This window comes from Lepidothrix coronata, unplaced genomic scaffold (genome assembly GCF_001604755.1).
Source record: "Lepidothrix coronata isolate B3197 unplaced genomic scaffold, Lepidothrix_coronata-1.0 Scaffold26, whole genome shotgun sequence".
Classification (NCBI taxonomy): domain Eukaryota; kingdom Metazoa; phylum Chordata; class Aves; order Passeriformes; family Pipridae; genus Lepidothrix; species Lepidothrix coronata.
The window spans coordinates 6,042,129-6,051,481 of NW_016690206.1; positions in this window are offsets into that span (position 1 = coordinate 6,042,129).

A 9,353-nucleotide genomic window follows, 5' to 3' on the forward strand; every position below is an offset into this window, starting at 1 on the left:
GATCCTTTGCAAACTCCATTCTTTCCAATTCACCATTGCTGGCTCATCTCCATAGTTCACTGTGGGGTTAAGGTAGCACTTAGAAGCAAGTTACACATTTTCAATGTGAAGCGTAAAAGACAAACAGCTACTTCTGACATGGTGAAAAGTGGCCTGGAAGACTCACACTAATACAAGGGGACAGAAACAAAGGGTGGAAAGGCATCTCAGACCATCTTCCTGTCCTAGATCCACACACAAGGATGAGATCAATATAGTATGTTTTTTTAATCTATCGCATATTTATTGCTGCACATACTTCTAGTCCCAGCATGTCAAAAACTCTTCTAATAAATAGATCACCTTTACTAAAGTAGCCTTTCCTACATCTGCATAGCACAATTCAGGGTGTGCTATCCTACTTTACAAATCAAATTATTTTATTTCACCCACAGAAGGAAAAAACAAACAAACAAACAAAAAACACATGGTGGCTGTTCACCATATTAAGGTATCATATTTCTTCTCTTCAGCAGCTTCTAGTGTGGAAGGGTGAGGGGCACATTTGCTTGGACAAATCCCTCAAGTAGAATATTGCTTTGGCCAGCTCATTTCTCTCATGACTAGAGGTGGCTGGTGCCATCAGCATTACATTATTAACAGGAGCATTGCTTCGGCATTAAAAGGAAAAGGGGTTTTATGAGAACGTCATAATATTTCACAAGAGAAAGAACAACCAAGCTTTTAATGCCCATCAAAAACCACTTGTTTTTCTGATCTCTTTCTTTTTTAGCTGGCAATAAGTATTTGCAGTCAAGTTCAGAGAGGTTATATTTTTATCTCGGTTTTAAAAATATATTAAAAAAGAGTCAAAATATCAGAGGAATTCAAGGCAGAGAAGCACCTTGCAATTATTTATTTTGGAGGCATTAGATCTACTGACATGGCGTTTAAAAAAAATAACAAAACAAAAGGCCTTTTCCCTCTGAAAATCATTCTTGGATTTCAAATGTTTCCATTTAAAGGCAAAAGATACTTCTACAGAAAAATAAGTAAGCAGTTATCAGTACAAAACAAGCCCCTCCTCAAAAGGTTTTGATTTTCATTCCAGTGTTGTACTTGGAGACTTGCCTCCAAAGTGATCATCAGGGACTTAAAACCCCATATGCCAGTTTGCAAATTGTGTCTAAAGACAAAGTAGATGACATATGTAATTTGCATATCCTCAGTAAAGAAGGATTTTTGTTTTGCTAAGCTAGAAATAGAATTTGACAACAAGGGAAATTCAGACTTCAACTACAGCAATCAGAACTTTTTGGAAGGATCACGATTCTGCCACATTTAAGGGCTTTCTGAAAGGTGCCAAGTGCCCGTGTTCTCGCTTGCTCAGAGAAAGGCTTGGAAGCTGAAGTGCACTCAGTATCACACAGAAAGTGAATCGTTTTTAGGTCTTCTAAAGGAACAGCTTTTCCTCTCTCCACAAACGCATTGAGAATCAAGCCATCTCTTGACCACTGAGCAAAGCTGAGTACTCCATCCCTGCTCCAGCACAAATCCAGAGAAAAAAAATCCTGTTCTCTGTAGTTAAATTTGTCCTATTTTTGGAGGAATGCTTACTGACAGCAACTGTGATGATGATATCTGTGAGATCTGCCTATCACACTGATATTGTCTCACTATTTTCTTGGATTCAGATAGCTTTGTCATCAACTCTGGTATGGAAATGGTGACTCTTCTCATGGCAGAAGTCTTGTTTTGATCCCATATTTGTACAGCACCTCAAACAACAGTCATGGTCTGCAGCTGGAACTTCTAACCACATCATACAATAAATACATAGTTTGATCTAAATTTTTTCCACATGTATCACACAGATTTTCTGTCAGCTTCTTGCTAAAAAGGAAAAAAGTTCACCTCTACAGGAGTTTATTTTTACCATAAACATTTTGACAGTTTGAAAAACACAAGACAGGTGGTTAGATGAGGTGGGGGTATTTTGAGAAGAGTAAACAAGCAATCAGAATAAAGAGCAGTTATTCTACAAGATATTACTAGTCAGCACTGTGTCTGGCTGGGATGGACTTAACCTTCCTCATAGCAGCCCGCATGGTGCTGTGTTTTGGACTTGTGGCCAAACCAGTGTTGATAATATACTAGTACTTTAACTATCACTCAAAAGCCTTGCACAGCATTAAGATCTTCTCTTTTCCCACCCCGTCATCCTCAGCAATTATATTGGGGTGGTTAAAAGGTTTGGATGGGAAGTTGCCAGGACAGCTGATTCAGTTTGTCTAATGGAATATTCTATACCATACAGTGTCATGCTCAGGTGTGTTTCCAAGCTGCCATTGCTTGGAGACCCCCTAGGTATCATTCTGCTGGTGGTGAGTGACTGATTTTACATCACTTTTTTATTTTTCTTTACACAGAGGTGCACACATGCGCACACACACTTATTAAACTGGTTTTAACTTGACCCATGAAGGGCTTTTTCTGCCTATCCAGTTCTCTCCCCCATCTCGGTGCAGGGGAGCTGGGGGAACAAGACACTGGTTGGGAACTTAATCTATCAGCTGGAGCCAACTCAAAACAGTCCCTTTCAGGTACACCATGTGGGGCTCAAGATAACTATATATTTTATCAGAATGTGCTAGACTGAATTCACAGTTGTTACACCTGCTTAGCCATTGCTTGTCAAGTTATCACTTGCTGTTGCTGGCCACAGTGTTGATATTCTCGTTCTCCGCACTGGTTTTCTTGTTGCCTTACCTGCTCCCTTTACTGATGCACACAAAATTTCAGGACTCAATAATGTCTGATTTTGGCTTTTCCAGTGTAACCAGTACTACATGGGGTAAGTTGTTAGCACTGATCATATGATGGGTTTGACTGGGGAACCCAAATCACCCAAAAATTCAAGAAGAGGTCACACAGACACACAGAGTCTGCTCAGACTGAGCAGAATGCAGATATTTTGGATACCACGCCAAAGAGCTGACTCATGCCACAAAAGGCCCCACTGTATAACAAATTGACAGAAAATGGGAATCAATATGCTCTGTTTACTGATGTGTCCCATCATATTTTGGAAAAGCATCAGAAGTGGAAAACTGCTCTGTGGAGTCCCATATAACATATCTCAAAAACTGTTAAAGGAAAAGGCAGATAAAGTCACTTTGTAGAAATAAAAGCCATCCAGTTGGCTCCAGATATTGCTAAATGAGAGAAGTGGCCAACACTATCTCTATACTGACTCTTGGTTGGTGGCAAATAGTTGTGGGGGTGCTACAGCAAGCGGAACAGATCTACAGGCAGCATAGAGGTAAATCTATTTGGGCTTCTGTACTGTGGCAAGGCACTGCTGCCAATGTAGAATACCTTACTGTAAAGGTACATCATGGAAATTCTCAAATACCCAAAAGCCATGCCAATGAAGAGTGTCAAAACCATGAGCAGGTAAACCAGGCTGCTAGAAAAGAAGATGACATTTCCACTATCTGAAAAATAAATGGCAAGCTGTCAAACAGATATGAAGTTGTTTTGAGAACGGACAGGAACAAGTGTTTAGGATAAAGAACAGCTGTTCTCCAGACATTGTTAGACAATGCCAGTTGTCTAGAGAAAGTATAACAAGGAGCATTAATAATTTTGCAGTATGGAAGCAAGAGGTAAGAAAAACACAGTTTACAGAGACTGCCTGAACTGTTCCCCTCAAACAGAATGGGGGGGGGCAGAAGAAAAATCACACCTCAGGAATGCACTGTGGACTTGTACAGGAATGCAATGAGGACTAGTGACTTTTGGGAGTCAAAGGCTATATCTATACTGAAATATTGAGAGACTGACGCATTAGAAGAACGTGCTCAGGGACAATTGCTGCCCAGGTTGTTTTTCTCTCAGCCTTGTCTCTGACAGACCTTCCCATTTTACCTAGAGGGGACCTTGACGTAAGCACACTTGAGCTCTCCTCCTCAAGAACACTTCAGAAAACTCTATGCTGAGCAAACACTTGCACATGATCAATATGAATGTTAGATGTACTGGGACTTGAGAATTCAAACTCTCCCGGTCCGGTCAATGTCAGGAGCACATAACTGACAGGATGAGTTCTATGTTTAATACTGAAGCTCCCAGCTTAGAGGCAAGACTGAAAACCAAGAAAATCATTTTTTACAATTAGATAGTGATGTTCAAATCAGGTATCATTTAATATTAATGTATGATATTCACACATACATATTGTTAATTGGTTAGCTATTCATCACACTAATCACAGAATGGGGTTTTTGATTACTTTTTGTTTCTCAATTTCTATATGTAGCCTATTAACTAAAGATACTCTTGTGGTTCTCCTTTGGTTATGTGAGGGCTGGGGTTTTTTTGGAACAACATATGATTAAGAGAATTAAAAATATAAGTGAGCACATTGTCTTGTGTTCCTTCACATACCAGAACAGAGATCTTGTCAGGCGGGCATAATTCCTTAAAGAAAGAGTTAATGTAGTAGCAAAGTGCTCTATCAACTGTTCTTCAGAATAAACAATGATGAATAAAGTCTTAGAGATGACCATACCTAAAACTAAAAATCACATTATGTTTTTAGAAATAATTCCTGACAGTATTAAAGAGATACTGCTATAGACAAGATGCAGCTTCCTTCAGAAACACAGGAACTGGACAGAGGAAATATTCTGAATTCATGAATTAGAAGGGCCATATTGGCAGCTGGCCTTCAGGTGCCTGAACTTCATATGCAAATTAATCTGTAAATAGCCTAATTGCAAATGGCTTCAAAAGAAAAAAAAATTGCAACACCCTACAATTTCTTCTCCAAAATTATTTCAGCATTTATCTGCTAACTGCCTCTCAGTGAGGTCATTTCTGTCTTCTGATTCGCATGTTGCAATGCTCTATTATTTAAATTTTTTTAAAAAAATACCCAGTAGTGCTACAGAGGCAATCAAGCTGACAGTGTAAATAGTCACAAACATTACAGAGTTCAATTTCTGTTAGTCACTTACAGCTGTAGATAGTTCTGGATTTGGTATATTTGAATCAACTTCTAATCTACAGAACCATTACTGTGAGGGTTATAGAGGAAAAATAATCCACCAGTCTGAACCTCAGATGCCAGGATATAGTTACAAGGTTAATCAATATTTTAAATTGTATGTACACATTGATTTTGCTTGAGTAGTACATAGAGTCAATATAGAAATTATTGTGATAACACACAAAATGAGGCTTTTTGCAGCTACTTCTCATACTGAAACTGCAGTTTTAAATTATTCAGTGTGACATCAGAAGTTTAACCAAAAAATAAACAAAACAACTCTTTCCCTCTCTTCCTCCCCCTACCTCTTCCTCACTCTTTAGCTACAGTTCTCAAAATATAACAGTTTTTGCCAGCTCTGCAAATTCAAGTAAGTAACACCAATACACAGGGAAGCAAGCAAGGCACAATGCAGATATAGCTATTGCAAAGCAAGTAATGAACACTGTTCATTTCAGCTTCATTCAAAACAAACAAACGACAACAAAAAAAGACAAACCACAAAATACTCCCCACTAGACCTTTCAAATGGAAATTAACAGAAATTAAAGATATTTTTTCCTTTATAACAATTTTTCAGTTTCTTCTAGCATGCAGACTCCCAAACTAAATGTGTGTCGTAAAAATATTACTTCATTCTTTTTTTCACCTCACTTTATCTACAGTTATTCTTTCTATAGAAATACAGCCCTTGTGTTTCAAACTCTGTGGATGATTACTGTTAATGATACACACAAAAAGATGCTTCCCCTTACTGAACCTGTGCAAGGGAACTTGCCTGCTTCTAAGAGATATCTATGTGGAAGCTGGGGTAGAAGTACACACCTACATACCCTCTTTTTCCTAGGATTTGTCTTTAGCAAAATATTTGACTGTAAACATATCCAAAGTTGAACTTATCTAGTTTGGTCATACCACAGATTTGAAACATTCTCATTTTTGTATTATCAGTCTGATTTAGTTTGCAAAAAGAAATTGGTGATTCTTTGAGATTTTATTACTGTAAAGAAACATAGTGGAGTACAAAGCTCTAATGCATTCAGTCCATCTACTGTTTAGAGAAACCCTACATTTGTAACTTAGATCAACAACAGACAAGGGGAAGAATGAATACACTCAAATAGGAAGCCCAGAAGTAGTAGTTAAACTGTCAACCTAGACCTCGGAGAACTGGATTCAACTCTACTTCACCAGAAGCTTCTGTATGGTAAACTAATCACTTAGCCTTATGAACGAGTGAGTTAAGAGACATTTTAAACCTTCAGTTGGCATCCTGAGCATTCTCTTTCTTCTTCTCCTCTGGTTCCCTCACACATAATCCAGTGGCTCAACCAGGAGCAGGGAGATGTGGAGTCCAGTTCTTACTCATAAAAATGCTTCTGTATACTTTATTACCCATAGCAGAGAGAAATTGCAGCCCACACCTAACCAATTAGCTAGTGTTATACTCCTTCTTTCCCCCCCTCCACAACAATAGATAGAGAAATAGATAGTTCCGCAAAGTCAATTTGATTTTTGTAGCTAAGTCAGTCTACTGAAAAATGAGGCTTTGAATCCTCTTCAGCAAAGAAGTTAAATCTCTCTCTTGCTACCTGTAAACACTGAACTTAAGAATTAGGAAGAGAACTCTTCACCACCACCAATTCCTCTCTCTTTTTTTGTCCTTTTCTAGCAATACTGTGAGAAGCAAAATACTTCTTAAGCTAAGAAAGGAGAGAGGACAAGCAGAAGAGAAGAAGCTCCAGACAGCAAAGCATCTAAACTACAAGAGCCTGTCAAAGATTTCTGACACAGTACTTGTCCATGTGCTTCTTGTTGCTACCTGTAAGCAGATTACTTCTGCATATACACAGGGAGGTTTTGGTCCCATTAGAAGGGCCTTACTTACCATGTACCTTTTACAGGTTATATACGGCTAAAAGATTTCTGGTGTTGTAGGCACTCAACATCTAAAGGCAAGGCAATGCATCACCTGACTTCAAAGCACCTAAATATTCTGCTGGTTCTAACGTGTCTGATCAGAGTTCTAATCTCTACTGACCTTCTCTTATATCCATAGACAGTGTCACAACTTGCTACATGTTACCATGGCCGTGTCACAGCAATGCCACGCACAAAAACATGCTAAAGACTACAAGGTATTTAGCCGCTGGAGTAGTACAGGGCACAAATTCTTCGTATAAAGTGAGGACAAACTCTACACCTTCAAGATTTTATCAGGCACAAACTTTATTTGTGCAGACAGTCTGACTCATGTGTACTTTGAGCAACACTTTAGAGATGATTATTCAGGAAAAGACACATAGTCAAAGTAAAATCAGTACCAGAAACTAACTTGATTTGTATCATAACCTGTTTTTTTATGCATGGTCGAATTATTTGGAGTTTCACTTTTCTCCTTTTTCTCATCAAGAAAACACAGACAACAACAACAACAAACTTTGATCTGTACCCCTGGGCTGCATCTGAACTGGGTTTGAGGTAACTGAAGAGGAGGCTTCAAAACCACCTGAATGAATCATGAGGGAACAGGTCACCTGGGCCACAGCTCTCCCCTTGTCATATACCTTATGAAAGCCTTATGAAGCCAGAGGAGTCAGTTACACAAATGCATACTTCACTGGAAATTTAAGCTGGATTTAAGCTGCTCTGCACTGCTGAAGCAGTGCAAAGCTGCCTTTAGAGATTTGCAAATGTAGCTTCTTATTGTTACACCTCAGCTTTCAATAAATTCTCCCCGAGGGAACATATGCTTTCCTTCTACAGTTTCTATTGTTGGATTATCTTTTGCTATCTGTGAGACATTATTTATTAGCATCTTGCACTTCCTTTCTCTTATTGAATTAGAAAATGCATCTCACTGAATAGGGTGAAGAAAACAACTTACTCACAGCAAGGAGCACAAACCCAAGCCTGGACTTCTCAGGAGGAGCCTTTGTGCTCTCTGGCTCATTAAAGATTGAATCCCCACAAGCACTTGGGCATGAAAGCCAGCTGGTACTACTTAGTCCTTATTTAAATCCAATGCCCAAGGGGTGCAGAGACCTCATACATGAGGAATTTCTAGCAGTATTTGTTTATGGTACTTCCAATTTAGTTTAGTGGTAACCTAGCAGGCATAGTCTTAAGATTTTTATTAGCACATATTGTACAAAGTTTCCTTTTTCTTTTACTCTTCACTCTCTCTTCCAAAAATTAAAAATGTTCATAATCATCCATCTGCATTATCACAGCATTAAAATTAATTGGCAATGACCATTCCTTCACATGATCCTGGGGTTGGTTGGTCTATTTTAAATCAGTAACTGTGTTAAGATGGCAAGGTTCTTAAAAGGTCTACAGGACCTTTGTAACATTACTACAATTTTTATTCTTCATTTTGTTTGACTCCTGCATCTGTTTTTCTTTTCACCTTATTAAAGTTTTCCTCACTTTTATTTTAAACCAAATGCTAGTTTTGGTTTTATGACATTGAGGTGTTTTGATCAGACCCTCAATTGGTTTAAACTGACATAATTCCATAGCTCTATGGGCGTCACTAGCTTTGCCACCACTGTCTATGCCTTTGTGTGTTACAACTGAGACAAAAATAAAGGTGTACTATGTTCACCTTATCAGACAGATAAATTGTCAGTGTCATGATTTATCCTGAATAGCAGATGTTTTCTAAAAGAGATTTTCTTTAAAATAAGGGGGTTAAAAATGACCTAATATACTGCAACAAAATACTGAAGGCAATCAGTAAGACTGTTATTATTTCTTGAGATGGATGGAAATCTGCTATTTTCTACCTTCCCTTCCAATATCCCAAAGAATAATGATGTGATTTAAGAACATAAAGCTTGCAGCTCAATTGTGGCAATTTATGTTCCTGTAAACTCGATGTAAGCCTGAGCAGCCCAATATTTTTACTGTGTATTATAAAGGATGGCATCCCAAAGGTCATAGCAATTTCCACAATTTTACTTCCAAATTTATTTCTTTTTAGTTTTTCACAGGGAAGTGTTGAGATTTACCTCTGACCTGACCTACTTCTCAAAACTTGAACTGTATATAAAGAATGAAGGGATTGCTCAATGAATGGATTCTTTCCTGGGTAACACAATTGAAAGACAAATCTCACTTCATAAGGAGGTATAATGTTCCCATAAACGCATTTCAATTCCAAAGTGCGAATGGTAAGCAACCTCTTGCTCTAACCTTTTCTCTTTACACTGTATGTAATGTTTTCAGATTCTGTTGAGGAGTGTGTCTAATTCATTTTTCCGGCTTAGTGAAACTCACCCCAAGTCATTTCCTATTTGCTCTCTTGCTGTGAGTG